General features: G+C 33.4%; 1 protein-coding gene across 1 annotated transcript in view; it reads left to right on the top strand.

Moving 5' to 3' along the window:
* yellow-e (L-dopachrome tautomerase yellow-e) overlaps positions 1–15337 on the top strand; it is a 92972-nt gene that overhangs the window by 47316 nt on the left and 30319 nt on the right. The window lies entirely within an intron of this gene.

Genomic DNA, 15337 nt, shown 5'->3' with positions numbered 1-15337 from the left:
CAATTTCTCTCGTCAATTACCCCACAACTGTCTCCAATCCCACAATATTTCCACAAACTTCTAGACAATTTACCTCAATTCCTTCCCATCATCACATTAAAGACAGCCTTTAATTTTCCACAAACACCTACCTTATTACCATGCAATCCATCCAAATGAAAAATTCCATTCCTAATTAAGACATTAAAGATGTCAACCATTTTTCTTCTATGAGCATTAATTTGGAAGCTTAATGCTAACTTCAATGTCGATAATTACAGCATAATTAACTCGAGTAAATAAAGCTAATTAGATGAAGGTGGGACATATAATTTGAGTCGTTGTTACTCAAGTTTTTTTTTTTCAATTTTCAAGCTTATATTCACAATAATATCCAACCGTTTATGCTCTGATTATGGCACTTAATTATGCGCTATTCCATTTCTTTTATGCAGATTTTGTCATGTGGAAAATAAATAAGAAAAATGGAAATAAATTTGTCGTGGGAATAAGAGAGAAGTGATGATAACAAAAGTAAAGGTAGAATAAGGAATAGAAGACGGAAAATTGCAATGAAAACAATCCGATGTAAGGCTGGTATCAGGTGGGTGTAGAGCCAGATTCAGAGAGAACCAAAGACAAAGTCGGCATGAGGCTGCCCTCTGGTCATATGTTTGGCTTTTTTGGAGCTATGTGCCTTTCAAGTTAGCTGTTTATTGGCTAGTCATACCAAAAAGACATTGAACTTGGCTTTGACGCGCAAGATCAGGCGCCTGATGAGTTAGACGGCCTACAATATAGCCGGCAAGGCGAGTAAAATACTCAAATTACCATAATCTGAAGATGCAATAATAGGACGAAGGTAATAAATGAGCAAACCTAGTATGGAAGTGTAACGATATTTCTTTAGTTCACGTCAAACTTCTATTTACGTCCCAACAGAAGTGTCAATTCGACCGCCATCCTCTGACAATGCCCATGCACCCTTTTAGTAATGCTAGCCTGCTATTAAGATTTCTTTAAGTCAGTAAATTTAGTCCGGAAAGCACATGACGTAGAAATAGCCATAAATCCATATTCACTTCATTTTTACTCTGATCTGGGGTCAGATTTTACCAAATCCGGCCTAAATTTGAGCCAACCCTTCCATGTGTCAAATCTATTCCCTTTTCAACGCCAGCCAGCTGCTTTTCTGTAGACCACTTGTTTGACTACATTTAATATATCGCGGTTCACATTAATGTTAAGCTTCGACTGAAACTGCACACTAGCGTGTCCCGGCACACAGGTTTCCCACATCTGGAGTAGACTGAGCACTTAACCCCAAACCCTAGCCCACCAACTCTGCTCATACTCAAAGAATATACTCACAAAACAATTAAAAACTTCCATATGAAAGATCAAGTAGTCTGCAAATGCACAACATAATTACTACTGCATTTAGCAAAAAACATAAAATAATATGAAACTCAAATACTTGATAAAAAATTGACGAGAGTAAGAGACTCTAGACATACATTCGGAAGAAGCTCAAAAAGATCAAACAGAAAGAAATTAAATTTTTTCAAATGAAAAACTTAGACATGTCGACAATTACCTGCTGCTAGCTACTTCAAACAGCATCGTCTATTTGTGATAGAAATTACGTAATTCACGAGACATGTTCACTGGATAAATGTTAAGCTTTACTTTCTCTGTTGACATATTTGTATTTATTTATTTGAGGCACTTGCTGCAAGCTGTTGAATAGAATATGCTTTTTTATGTGCAGAATAAAAACTTTAAATTTGATGATTTTGAAGGTCGTAAAATTTGAGTTCATTGTTCTGAATTTATGGCGAGGATTTTTCCTTTCATAAACAACAATTCAACTTTAATATTTCATATCAATTTTCTGCAGTCATTTCGTGTCATTCACTCAGGAATGTTGGGGATGTTCATAAATGATGTCTCAAGCGTTTAAAGATTCAGTGATGGTATTGATCCGGGACATTGCATGATCTACTTGCTGATTTAGAAAAATTGGAAAAATGCTACTTTTCCTTACCTCATCCCAATTCAAGGCGCCCCGGGGTAATCCAAAACTTACTTAATCTTAATTACACCCCAACTATTGATTTATAAGCTGTATCTATACATCCATCCTGAGTAATGGCGTCCTGGATTAATTCTTCTTTTTCCCAGCCATGGAGCCCCGGGGTAATGTTCCTTTTTTCTCGTCCTAAGTACACTAAAAGTATTGATTTTGAAACTCGATCTTTGCATTCTATCATCCTTAGTTATGGTGCACCGGGGTAATGCTCCTCTTTTCTATCCTAAATACCTCTGGCAGTTATTTTTAAGCTCTATCTATACATTAATCATGAGTCATGGCGCTCCAGGGAGGTCCTCTTTATACTCTAATTACCTTAAGGAAACTCGATCTTTGCATTCTATCATCCTTAGTTATGGTGCACCGGGGTAATGTTTCTCTTTCCCAACCCTAATTTCGCCTCAGGTATCGATTTCAAAACTCGATCCATACATGCATCCTTAGTCATAGCGCCCCGGGGTAATATTCCTATTTTTAAACCCTGATTACATCCAACTTGAGTTGAAGAGCCCCGGGGTAATTTTCCATTTTACCCAGTCTAAATTACCCTCAGGTATTCATTTCAAAAATCAATCCATCCTTAATAATGTTGCCCTGGAGAAATGATCCTATTTTCTAACCCTAATTAAACCTTAAGTATTGAGTCATGGTGCCCCGGGGTAATTCTCATTTTTCTACACCCTAATTGCTCCTTAAGTATTAATTTCAAAACTCAATCCATACTGACACTTTAAGAATTCCTAATAAATTGTCTCTACATCTCAGATTCCCACCACCCATCACTTATGCACACGCCCCCTCACCTTAATTCCATCAACATTGCACTATTTTTTTATGAGGCGCACGTTCTCTTTCTAGGTCAATGTTTGTATTCCATTTCTTTACTATCTATCTTTTTTATATATATACACAACACAATTATGATTGCTGTGCTTTGCAATTTATGAGGATATAGTATCACACCACATACTGAGTTCATATATAAAAACTAGCATGCTGATTATATTGGTCTACTATTTTTGACATCATCAAATACATGCGAGAATGGAAATGAAAATGCAATTTATTTTAGTTCTGACTCTTACCTCAGTTGGTGATGATGATCTTTATATATTATGTGGATATGAATATGAAATGCTCTTTATCGGATGGGAAACCTGTGTAATGGAAGATGATGAATTTATGATATTTTGTGGTTTTTATACGGAAATTGAGATGTCATTTGGATTCGTTTTTTGAAGTTTTGTGGTTTGGATATGATTTAATTAAATTTTGTGGAAGTACAAGGTGGGTAGGATTAAGGAGGGTGGAATGGCGGAGGGGGCATCGCACTCATCACCTATCCCTGCACCTTTTGGTAAAAATCTTCAATTTTCTAGGGATTTTTGTGAAAAAACCCAAAACCCATCCAGCCTTCTCCCTGATTTTGGCGCATCCAATACATTTCAGATACACCCTGACCCCCTCCACCTCCCAATATACTTCAAAAATGTCTGGCTACGCCCCTTAATGGAACATCATGAGTAGACGTCAAAGTTGTGATTTTTGGGAATTTTGCATGCAATTATCAGACTTTCTACCTCAATTTCCAGTTCTAACAGCAATTTTTGACACTCAACCCCCAAAAATGCCCCCAAAAAATGCTGACCCAGAAACACTTTCCATGACATTTAAAACACCTTTTCTTCTCCAAAATTGAATTTTCAATATAAAATAACATCGAGCATCTGATGTGCCTCGTGAGAACAATAACAATAATCTAAAGCATCCAACTGAGATAATTTTTCTTTTTTTTTTCACTTCCTTTAAGCATTTTACGCATTTTATTCACCACATTCAAAACAGTAGTGATAATCATAAGCCCATGAAATGATATATATAAAGAATTTATGCATGATTATGATGCTGATGATGATCATCATTTCGTACTTTTTACACATCATAATTTCCTTTATTTTCATTGAATATGTTACAGACTTTGTTATGGAGCTATCTCATGCCCTAATTCGTGTGGGGATATGACTCAATGGAAAGTACAAAAAAATGTATTGTATGGATTGAGTCAAGGGTTGGGACACAAAATGAATATTGTAAAAAAAATTTTTTATTGAAAAAATTAAAAAAATTTAAAAATTTGAAAAATTTTAAAAATATATAAAAATTGGAAAAATTGAAAAAATTAAAAAAATTGAAAAATGTTAAAAAATTGTAAAATTTATGATTGAAATTGAAAATTTTTAAAAAATTCAAAATTTTCCCACAAGTGTCTAACCCTTGATACAAGTATCCAAAAAAGAAATGTGGAATGATAGATGAATATAATAAATGAGTTTATGAATGAAAAAGGAAACTTTTTGGATCAAGATGAAATGCTCAAAATTCTCTTGGATGTTTTAAAAATAGTTATGAAATTCAGAAGTGAATAAGAAATATGAAAATGTAGAAGATTTAAGCAGTCAGAGTAGTAGAATTTAATTGGCATTTAAGCACTGAAAAAACTTATAACGATGCAGTTAAGGATTCTTTGGTTCACTCAAAAATTCATGATTTGAGTGTTATACGGCTGTGGAAAAATTCAACGCTCGATACCGAGGAAAGAGCTTTATGATGTCGGTCTCCGGAGATGTCAAGTCCTCGATGGGTTCCATGGATGTCTAAGTCTCGATCTCAGTTTGAAGTTTCGGTTTGAAAAATGCATCCAAATCGAGACTTCGGAAATCAGCTAAATAACTAGCTTGTAACTGCACCCTTGATACACTCACTTACCCCTCATACCAAGGCTAGAATTCTTTTGAGACAAAAATACCAAAACTATAGAACTCAAAAACTAATGGATGGGTTTAGGATATTTGTTTAAAAAATAATATGACCAAAAAGGGGAAGGAGAGGAATTCGGACAAATCTCCATACGGAATTTCCACATCTTCCACGTCTTGACGAATGCTTCAAAATCGTCATCGTGAATTTAAAAACAATTATTCATCATCAAAACTAACTAATGCACATTCATCTAAAATTGTTAATGAATTTCCTACTAAAATTCCATATTTACAGTACAAAATCCAAAAGATTTTAAATACAAAACAATTAAATCAGCATAACTACTTATATAAAGTCTCTAATCAGATTACATCCAAAAAATCCATTTTATTTAATTTTCATTTAGTTACTTTCCAACATAACGATTTTCATGATTAAAAACAATGGAAATAAATTTTCTAGTCTTTAAATCGAATATAATCTCTTCCACCGAGTTCTCCAGCGATTTAATCTCTCCGTACACAGTGAGAAACTGTATCAAAATCTCATGATAAATCTATTTTTTTTTATTCATTTTTATATATAATTCATTTATGAAAAAATACACATGAATAACAGCAACACTACATGGAGTCGCTTGGATATGTGTAAATATAGATATAATCTACTTTAGATGTGAAAACGAGGAAGTGAAAATAAAACTGTGAAAATAAAACAAAAGAACCGAGGAAGAAAATGAGTTTAGTTGAGTGGGAATATCCCGAGAGTATGGATATTCTTTACATGCTATCGTTCGTATAAATCCCAGGATTATTTAATAATTTTTTTTTTGTTCTTATTGAAAATCTCTTAGCAATTTCAATTCCAACACGAATCTACCCGGGTGACATAAATGACGAAGGCTACGTCACAGAGGAGCTTTAAACCTCTTTTATTAATACCAAATGCGGATTGGAATACCAAATATGAAATGGCATCAGTAGCCTAATTGGTAGAGCGTTGGCCTTACGTGCTAAAGGTCCTGGGTTCAATCCCAGGTCATGTCTAATTTTCGAAGCTCTTTTTCCATTTCATCGTTCTAGTTATGAAGCTTGGTTAATGGGTTGGGTGCAGTTTTGATGCCTTTGGGAACATAATGTTGTCTCCACTGCTAGGTGTTCAAGAATATATAGATACAAAATCTTGCGCACACGAATTGTAATTGGGTACATTGCAGGGTACATCAGGTCTTATGACGTACTCTTTTGTCTTTGTAATGTTCAGAGCTTGCAAGTGATTGGGATTCTACTATAAAATGAAGGTCTAAAGGATGTGGTACAACAGATTGATAATCTCAGTGACTTCAGTTGATAAGTCCTTCAAGCATTCTTTCAAATACAAACCGACCCTAACAGGCAAAAGGCATGCTATCGAGCGCTTGCTCACCTTAAATATACTAAATAAATATACAATATAAGCATGTTTATGAGCGCTGCTTTCATCTCAATCTGCTCTTAAGATCACGCTCTTTGATTTTTAAGTCAAACAGCACATCATGACCAGTCGCCTCCATTTGGCAGCCATATAGACACCATTTGACCTCTAATCCCTCCTTCATTTGTGTCACTCGGGCTAGAGGATTATCTCAATAGCACAAAATAGTTGAATGATTCGAGGATGGAAGAATAGTTGAAGTGAAAGGAATCTCAGTTTGAAATATAGAGTACAATAAAGAAAAGGGATTAAAATAAAATGGATGAATGACACTAAATATACTAAAAGGTTTTAGAAAGAAGTAGAAAAAAAAACTTTTTTTTATTTTGCGGTTTTGCACTGGAAATGAGGTTGATGCTACTGCATCAAGTGTCGTTCTTATCATCAGCATCTCAATTGCTTATTCTATTTTTACTCTACTTTATAGATGATGGATAAGTTTTATTTCGGAAATGTGGAAAGATATCATGAAAAATTCTTGAAAAGATCATTGAAAGGTGAAATTTAAATGGGTTGAGTTATTAAACGCACTATTGATGCAGAAAAGTTACTGAATGCACTTTTGATGCAGAAAATGTTACTGAATGCACTTTTGATGCAAAAAAGTTATTGAACGCACTTTTGATGCAGAAAATGTTACTGAACGCACTTTTGATGCAAAAATGTTACTGAACGCACTTGTGATGCAGAAATGTTACTGAACGAACTTAAGATGAGAAAATGTTATTGAACGTACTTTTGATGCAAAAATGTTACTGAACGCACTTGTGATGCAGAAATGATACTGAACGCACTTGTGATGCAGAAATGTTACTGAACGCACTTTTGATGCAAAGTTTTGTTATTGAACGCACTTTAGATGCAAAATTTGTTACTGAATGCACTTTTGATGCAAAAAAGTTACTGAACACACTTTTGATGCAAAATAGTTACTGACCTTATTCTAAATGCATCCATCCATCACTTATCATTACAAATCTCTCTAAATTCATCTCATCCATCACACAAAAGTAAAGCTTCAAATTAAAAACGTTGCAAGAAATTATTCAATTTTTCATATCCTGAAGGAAACTAATGCAGAGAATAAAGCAGCACTGGCATTTATATATAATGCACTTTTTATGCATGAACGGAATTTTAAATAAAAATTTATTAGCTAAAGTAAAATGCTATGAAGAAATATTATTTTTATGATGTTGAAGACTTTGTGGACAACATTCTCTAATGGATTTTTCCTCCTGCGTCATCGTGATGAAAATATTATAATCATAATTGAAAGAAAAAAATGAATTCTATTAACTTAGTGAGAAGGTTCTTTTACATTGTTATGTCTTACCCGAGTGATGCATCATAAGAATTGGCCATGATGTGCTGCATGATCTAGCAGTTAAAAAGCATGATCTCAAGGGCAGATTAAGCTGAGCAGAGTTTAGAGCAACGCTCATTAGCTAGCTTATCAGGTATATATAAGACAAGCAAGCTCTCGAAGACATGCTCTTTGCCTGTAAGGATCGGTTTGGCTTCGTTGTAGATATTTTATAAGAAAATTATTCATAACTGAAGATAATTAACTGGATTAATTATGAAAATCTAATAAATATGCATGCAGGTGCAGTTTTTCATGATAAAGATATGGGAATATTAGAATAAAGTAGGTCAGGAAAGGACACAGGGGGATTGAGGTCAACCCTTCATTTTCTTCTCTCTAATTTGAGCGAAATTCTTCAATTTGTCGATTAATTCTTAAAAATATTGGCTTTATATATGACAAAAGTTGAATTCTAATAGTTAAGTCATTTGCTTTGTATATTCTAAGTTACATTGTACTCAAAATATCAGTTTTTAACAATTTATGGCACATAGTTCATGAGATTTTTGTCTCAAAAACCCTTAGCCAACTAAAGAACTGCAGGAAGGCGTTGAATCATGGTATACTAGAGATTAGCATTTATAGTTACCATAGATGACACTAATAATCGGTTCTAAGGGCATATTACAAAGAATTTCGAGCAACTGAGCTCAAAAACAGAGTTGGTAGTACTCCATTTAGGAGTCCGACTCCAATAGAGTCCAATGGAGTACAACGCCATACAACGGTGTCCACTGTTATTGAATTTTGAAGTGTGATTGAAGTCCAACGGAGTCTAACTCTCGAAGTCCTGCCAACTCTGCTCTAAACTTTGTTTTTAGAGCTGTTAAATCGTTAAATGATATTTAAAATATTTTCTAACTCGAATAAAATACCTTTGTCTTCATGATGCTCCTCAAATGCTTCAATATAAAATCGACGCGAAAATGAAACTTTCGTCCGGTCTTCCTGAATAATTCATCAACTTCCGAGTAATTTCACGGTACTTCTCAAATATTAATTTTCATATTTTCATCTTGAAATTAGAATTGAAAAATTCTTAAAGCTTCAATTTTCAACATTTTAGTCGAAATCCAAACCTTAAATTCATCAAAATAAATAAAAAAAAATTATTAATCTCTTCTGATTCAGCAGACTTAAAAGGGAGCAAAAAGCTTAACGTCAAATAAAAAGTTACATTTTTCATGCCAAATGGGATTAAAAAAATTTTTTTTGTTTACTTCCTTTGACATAGCGTTTTCATTAAAAAATTTTCTGTTCAAACTTCCTCATTTCATTTGAAAATGGCAAAATAGAAATCCCATAAAAATTTTGTTTTCCATTCTTTCCTCCCTTCCATCCATGAATATTAATATTGTCTCTTCAACTTTTCAATTTTTGCTTTTTTAGCAGCGAGAAAATTAATTTTTCATGAATTTTCCAGCATTAATCTTTAATAAAGTTCAACTGAATTTTCCATTACAGTCATAATTAAAATACAGAATTGAATAGAAATAATGCGTCATTTTTGAGGTAATTTACATACTGTATGAATTAAAATTTCATTATTTTCACATTCGAGTGTGATTAATAAGGCATTTGGGAGTCGAAAAATTGAGGATTTTTAATATGTTTGAATAGGAATTGAGTACAGATTGTGTTTGTTTAAGAATTGTAATAAGTCGAAGAAAATGAAAATTTCAACAATTTCATTCAACTTGATTTATATCCTCTTATGTATTTTCTATTTATAAAATTTACTACAAAAAGTAATTCTCAACCCCGAAAGGCACACGACGTAGAAATGGCCTCAAACCAGGATATAATGGGTTAAGTTATCCTCAAACCAGAGTCAATTCAGCTTCAAAATTGAGTCAAGTAAGTCAAGTCGACTTCAAACCAGAGTCAAGTCGACCTCAAACCAGATTCAAGTCGACCTCAAACTAGAGTCAAGTCGACTTCAAACCAGAGTCAAGTTGACCTCAAACCAGAGTCAAGTTGACCTCAAACCAGAGTCAAGTTGACCTCAAACAACAGTCTAATGGGCCTCAAACAGAAGTCAAGTCAACCTCAAACCAGGGTCAAGTCGACCTCAAACTAGAGTCAAGTTGGCTTCCAACTAAAGTCAAGTCGGTCTCAAACTCAGTCAATTCGACCGCTAAACAAAGTCAAGTCGTTTTGGTGCCAGATTTTCAACAACTTCTGCACCATTCACTTCTCGGCAATCTTAAATTCATTTCTGAATAAACATAGTAAAATGCTTATGAATGGAGCCAAACGATCAATTGAATCACTTTTGAATGCACGACAGACATCTCAGGTATTCATGACATTTTCACATTGCTGATTGCCATGAAAATTTTTTGTGATTTCATATTTTTTCGAATGAATGAAAAGGAAAAGTTGAAAAAGAAAAAAAACTTTCCAATTTCCCCATGAAAATGCAATGCCAATGAATAGTAAGAATATGAAAAATGTTCTCATAATCGATAAAAAGTCTATTAACATCATGCATATATAGCAGCAACAATAAGACGTTTAATATTTTCCTCACGAGCACATTTTATTGCTTTTCATTTCGCATTCGGTGCCACCTATTCTATCGTTATTACGTTCCATTATAAATTACTTCCTTTCCTTTTTTTCCAGTTCCTTAATGAAGTGAATTTCTTATGATTCTATAAAAGCATTGCGATGTAAGGTATTTAATAGCGATTTGTTGTTTTGTCACGGATCATTTTTTATGTAGTTCATAAATGGAGAAAGCAGAGGAAGTGAAGATCTTTATTTTTTAATTCTTAATTAGTGGAAGTTAAGAAATTTGTTTGTTGCTTCCGGGATAGAGATTGGGATTTAAAGATTTGTTGCTGAACGATACGGTGCAGCAAATCTTATTGCTTTATATCAAAATGGTCATATAGCCGACACAATGATCATATAGCTGGTAGAATGGTCATGTAGTCGACACAGTGATGGCAAGACACCTTCATGTCAATTTCGATGTTTTGCAGTCAGTATAACAACTAATTATTTCTTAGGTGAATTGATTTTTTTGGAAGGACATCAAGCATATTACAACTTGAAACATTGATATCCTTATATACAAAGAGCATGATCATTTTATTGAGAATACTTACAAGAATCCTTTGCTAGTTCATTCGAGTATGCTTTACAAAGTGAATTCTGATAGAGTCAAAATTCATTGTCTTTTAGGTTTGTCACTTGCCTATTCAATAAGTTACAAAAAGTCAAACTTTATTTCAAAATATGCCAAAAAAATTCTACAATAATTTACCCGAATAGCATAAGTTGGCTTTTCGATCGTAAGTCCAGGCCGGCGTGACTCTGGCATAGTGCTGTAACTAACTCAAATTCAGCACCAACTCAGAATTACGATAGCCTGGGCTGGAATTATTGATCAATTTACCGATTTGTACTATTCGGATACAACAATTTAACCAAATAAAAATATTGTAAAATGCAAACATGTGACATGCAAAACTACTAAAGCATGCATATAATAAGAAAATAAGCATTTTATACTGCATAATGTGATATCCAAACGTAACAAAAACCTCAAAAACAGTCAATATAAATCCATCTGGATCTCGTTTTACTTCCAAATTTTAAAAGGTGACGTTTGTTTATTTGGTAACACTAAAAGCGTTTTGTTTGATAGATCACATAGTCAATCTCAATCTCAATTCAAATACCATAGCGAAATTCCATCATCAAAAGTCAATACCCAGACATTTAAAGACTTGTAATGTTTTCAATCTTGGGAATAAGTGGTTAATAAGCAATCCTTGGATCATTCCCGGGGTTAAAAACCCTAGAAGTCCTTAAATCTTTTCTGCAACCATTTCGTAGCTCGAGCTTGTTCTTCATTTAATTTACGAATTTCACAAATTCTCAAAAAGCAGATCCATTTTAAGTTTCCAATGACCGTAACATCGAATAGAATGAGTATGCAAGCTGGATAATCTGAAATTTAATTAAATTTGACAAAGTTCTATTCCAGTGTTGTCCAAACTGTGTGCTGTGGCCTGTGACACAATTGTGTAAAATGATAAAATGCCACGAACCGCATGCCGTGTCAGGTCTGGTTCGTGATCTACTAACAATGTTTGCCGTAGCACAAATAGTTTGGACAACCAAAATTCTATTAATCTCATACCTCTGATAAATGAACTAAGTCAAAAGTATAGAATCCCTCTATAGTAAATGCGATTTCATTCAGGCTTCTTTCCATCATGATCATGACATCCTTGCTAAATTTTGTATTATTCTCGTACCAAGGCAAGTCGTAGACTTTTGCGAATATCTTTTCACTTTCATTTATCACCTGTTGTCCAAAATAACACGGCAGTGCTTCTTTCATGATCATTACAAGAAAAAATCCTAAGTAGTAGATGAATTCGTTGAAATCATAGACAATCGAGGCTGATACCATCTTGAATGTTAAAATACAAAGAAATGCGCTTATCATTGATGACTGGATGAGAAATGTTGGTCCGAAGAAATGTTCCAGCTTGCACATTACACTATGATAGACAGAAATGTAAAAAAAGTTATTCGTCATTCAATGAATATTTAATGGCATGAAGCAGCTGATGTGGAAATAATGAATGTTTGTTTTTAATGAATTAATTAAATTTTTATGGAATTAGAATTGAATTTGATCAAATTTTAAAGTTTTACCTCTCAACCTTACAATGCAGTTCAATACAATAGCGCAAATCTTTAAGTTTCTTCTGCTTTATTAGATCCAGTTCATCGCATATGTGAGTCAATGCGTTTCTAAGCTTTATTAAAGCCGCCATTGGAATCATTTCGACACCTAATGAATTATTAATTATATTATTATAATACTATCAAATTTTGATTATTTTTGTCACAATGTTGTGTCTGGGGATGGTTACTAAGTATGCTTATCGCTACACTTACACTTGTACATAGCATACCCTAACAGACAAATAGACTGTTTTAAGGTGCCCGAGTGGTATTTCTGTACCATGAAAGCATGCTCTTTGCCTGTTAGGCATACTCAAGGTATGTAAATCTTAGAGCTCTGTTTACTAAGCATCACCTTGAGGGGGTCACCTAATTTCTTCTCCCTCCTCAAGAACATTATGCACTTATGACATTAATAACAACATTTCATACCAATAACCCAAAACTCTTACCTATTGATATAGTACCAAGTCCATAAATTTGAAGAAAATGTACAGCGAACAATATGTAGTATGCTTCATCACATTTTGGATAATACAGCATTGGAATTGTAAAAATTCGTTTCTTACTTAACATCAAAATCGACATTGACAGATTAAATCCAATTGACATCTCAGAACTTACTAATAAAGCATTAATTTTAAGAATTTTCTCATTCTCAGCTTTTATAATATTTGAATCAATTCCATCGTCAAGTGCCTCAACTTCTTCGATTAAATTAAGTATTTCTCTTTGATTTGTCACAAAACTCATCAATTTTATTGTAAGATTTAAACTAAAAATAACGTAAATAACACCGATAATGAAGTCATTCAAGTCACTAACGTCACTAAAGCGATAAAGTGATGCAACAAGAAATTGAAGAACAATAAAAGTGAACATTAAAATTCCTCGAATGACACTTGCTGTTGATGGATTCACTTGATAAATTCCATAAAATTTTAGAATATTTAAACTCAATTCAAAAGCACTTCTGACAATTTTCATGGTTGAAACCTTTTTGAATAGAATTCTTATAAAATAGTGAGATTTTTGAAACGTGTCTAACAACTGTTAATTAATTACACTCATATGGAATTTTTATTTTTTTTTTTCGAAATTTTATTATATCTACATATTAACGAAATTGAAATTGTTTGAAGAACTACAAAGGAATGAGTTTTGTGTCATTAAATATGTATGATGAGTGATAACAAAATTTTAAAATAATATATTACAGATATTGTAGGGGAGATTGTAATAACGGTGATTTGAGATTTGAATAGTATAAATTGTACATAGTTGAGCACCCTTTTCATACAAATTTTTAGTCTGTCTTTAAGTTCTGATGAATAAGCATCTTAATATTGTCAATAATAGACCCTTCACTTATTACGACCCCAAACCGGCAAAGAGTATGCTTTCATGACGCAGAAAGACGCATACGGTACTTTTGATGCATATCAAAATATCAACCCCCCTACCTAAGAGCACTATGCAATAATAGAATGGCATTTAACCGGATAGAATGACGGAAATTTCGTGATGCTCAGAGCATTGGTGTGAACCATTTAATTTTCGCGACACATCTGGGTGATAAGTATAGATTGAAACTATACATGACATATGACTCAAAGCGGTTCCGCAGCTAACTGGTTGCCCACCACTGGTTTAGGGGCAGGAGGAAATTTATAATTTTGCTGTCGAGTACAAATTTTGGTTCATCAAAACAAATCGTTAAGGTTAGCAAAAAAGAAGGAAAAAAGCGAATGACCCCTGCCCTAGTGATGTTCATCATTAGTTCAAAATTGCATTAGAGTTGATGACAAAACAGGAACATTTTTATTCTTCAGATCCTCTAAGAAGTTATTCCAAACTGTCGATTCTTTTAATTAACACAAAATAACGCACACAAAATAGGAATTGAGACACAAAAGTGATCACAACATGAAAATGAAGCTATTTAACTTAAGCCTTTTGATTCTACAGACTCTTTAATTTTCCAATGACCTTAATACCGAATAGAATGAATATGCAAGCTGGATAATCTAAAATTTGATTAAATAATCTCTTAATTAAATTAATCAAAATTCTATTAACCACATACCTCTGATAAATGAACAAAATTGAAGGTATAGAATCCTTCAATAGTAAATGCAATTTTATTCTTGCTTCTTTCAATCATGATCATGATATCTCTGCGGAATTTCAAATTATTCTCATACCATGGCAATTCGTAGACTTTGGCGAATATCTTTTCACTTTCATTTATCACCTGTTGTCCGAAATAACATGGCAGTGCTTCCTTCATGATCATTACGAGAAAGAATCCAAAGTAATAGATGAATTCATTGAAATTGTAGACAATCGAGGCAGAAATCATCTTGAATGTTAAGATACAAAGAAATGCGCTTATCATTGATGACTGGATGAGAAATGTTGGTCCGAAGAAATGTTCCAGCTTGGACATTACACTACAAAAAAAAAGTTGATTCGTCATTCTATGAATATTTAATGGCATGAAAGTTTTGGAGAGCAGCTGATGTGGAAATAATGAATGTTATTTTTGATGAGTTGATTAAATTTTTATGGAACTGCAAAGCGTTGTGAATGTTTTATGGAATTTATTAAAATGGACTTTGCAGTACAATTGCTAAGGAGTAGAATCTTGCAGTCAAGAGCTCAGATTGAAGTTTACCTAAATTGACCCCAGAAGATTCAAGGTGTTGAAATGCTTGAAAATCTAGTCTCAGGACTCTTGTTTCAGGTCAGATTAAATGAAATCTGGGTTAATTATCAGAGTTAAGTAAGCTTGGAGCCAGATTTTCGGCCATTTCAACGCCGTGTGACTTTCGGGATTTTGGTTCAAAAATGAGCACAATCGAGACTTTTGATCAAAGATTTTTAAGTTTTAAATCATTTTACGATAACGATCGTTACGACTACTGATCGCTGATTTTCATTTTACGAAC

This window comes from Chironomus tepperi, unplaced genomic scaffold, assembly GCF_022539635.2.
Source record: "Chironomus tepperi strain 1889 unplaced genomic scaffold, CSIRO-AGI_Ctep_v1 contig_8, whole genome shotgun sequence".
NCBI classification, from domain to species: Eukaryota; Metazoa; Arthropoda; class Insecta; order Diptera; family Chironomidae; genus Chironomus; species Chironomus tepperi.
The sequence above is the reverse complement of the archived record's forward strand: the minus strand, read 5'-3'. Positions and strand labels throughout refer to the sequence as shown.